A 1,808-nucleotide genomic window follows, 5' to 3' on the forward strand; every position below is an offset into this window, starting at 1 on the left:
GCTTTTAAATTATTTATGACACATTTAAACTATAGAAATCTCTTATAAATTCCTTAGAATTTAAAAAAAAAACCCTTAAATCATTAAAATCCGTTGTAATTTCTTTAAATTATTGAAATCTATTCAAAACTTTAATTTTAATTTTGAAAAAAACCTAAAATATTTACCATCCTATGACGTTTTTTAAAATCCTTCGAAACTTTTCAAATATCTCAAAAATTTCTCGCATTTTTTTAAGAATCTCCTCAAAAAATGTATTCCCATGAAATTCTTTAAAATCATTCGGATCCATTCAGAATTTCTTGGAATTCCTAAAAATATCATACAATGTTCAAAATTAATATAAATTTCTTAACGCTTTTTAAATCGCTTGAAACTTCCTTCAAATTGTTAAAAAATTCCTATAATCCTAAAATAGTTTGAAAACTCTTCACTTTATTGAAATCTATTCAAATTTTCGTGGAATTTTTCCAAATGTTGTAAGAAAGTTTCAGTTATTTGAAGTTCCTTGAAATCCTATGAACCTTTTATTATTATTATTATTGAGTAAAAATTATCACAGGGTTCCCATCCAGCCTCGTAACCCAGCCTGCGGGGGGTCTATTGTTTCGGTAGAGTCGAGCGCTGGCGCTACAGTCTTCTTCAACAAGATGCAAGGTTCGCACTGCGAACCCTACACGCTACGCACCATCGCGATACACTAGGAAGAGAAAGAAAGACACTAGGAAAAGAAAAACGAAGAAAAAACAGTGCAGGACTACATATTAAGGGGCCCGTCATCTTTCTGGATTGAACGTTGAACAGTTACAAATTTATTTTTTTCTTTTAATACTTTAATTACTTGTAAATAAAAATATATATTTTTCTTTTAACAATCCATTGCTACCACTAAATTAGTTCTATCTTAAAATCTGGTAGTTCAATTTTTAGCCAAAAAGATGAATTTTCATACCGAAAAATTAATTTTGTACCGCAAAAAAAACAATTTTTCACAAAATTTAAGAACTCTCAACCAAACAGTTTAATTTTTATCTAAAAAAGATTCATGTTTAAACAAAAAGTTTAATTTTATACAAGAAAGAAACGAGTTCTTAAAACAAATTCAAGAATTCTGTGGCAGAAAGTTAAAGTTTCAACTACAAAATGTGAAATTTCAAACCAGAAGATTATGTTTTCAAACCCTTTCGTGTTTAAGGGTTTCGCACAAAGGTGGGGGGATATCTTATAACCCGTATTGCATAAGAAGAAAAAAAAGCAACAGGGGGGGGGGGGGAAAGTTAATACCATGTCGGCAAGAAGATCGTCCGCGCGTTTGAAGTCAAGTTCGAAAGAATCAATTTCTATTAAGACTGTGCTGAAATTACAATATAGCAGAAGAAAAAAAGGGGTATGGGCTTAAAAAAGTGCACGCTCGTCCCCAGCGAACAGCGTAGAGGGTGACGGTAAGGTCCTTATTGTACTGAAAATCAGTTCTGGCACCGACACCGTACGGAAAGGTCTCACTGACTGAGCCAAGGGGGATAAACGTGGTAAACCGGAAACAGTTGACCGATTTTGCACTGGCACCTCCGAGATAGGTATCTAAACTTAAAAGTTGGGGAAAGACAGCGGGAACCGATCGGGTATCCGGACCCGTGACAAAACGTCCACGATACGTGTTCAGACTAAGCTTTTCTGGTTGTCCCTGAGTTACGTTGTTGGCATTTGTGGAATACATCTACAAAAACAAATGAAAACCCGCAAATAAGATCCATTGAAAACAAAAAAAAACGCGCGAATCAGTGGGGCGATTTAGAAGGAGCAAATAC

The sequence above is a fragment of the Belonocnema kinseyi genome, chromosome 10 (assembly GCF_010883055.1).
Source record: "Belonocnema kinseyi isolate 2016_QV_RU_SX_M_011 chromosome 10, B_treatae_v1, whole genome shotgun sequence".
NCBI lineage: Eukaryota > Metazoa > Arthropoda > Insecta > Hymenoptera > Cynipidae > Belonocnema > Belonocnema kinseyi.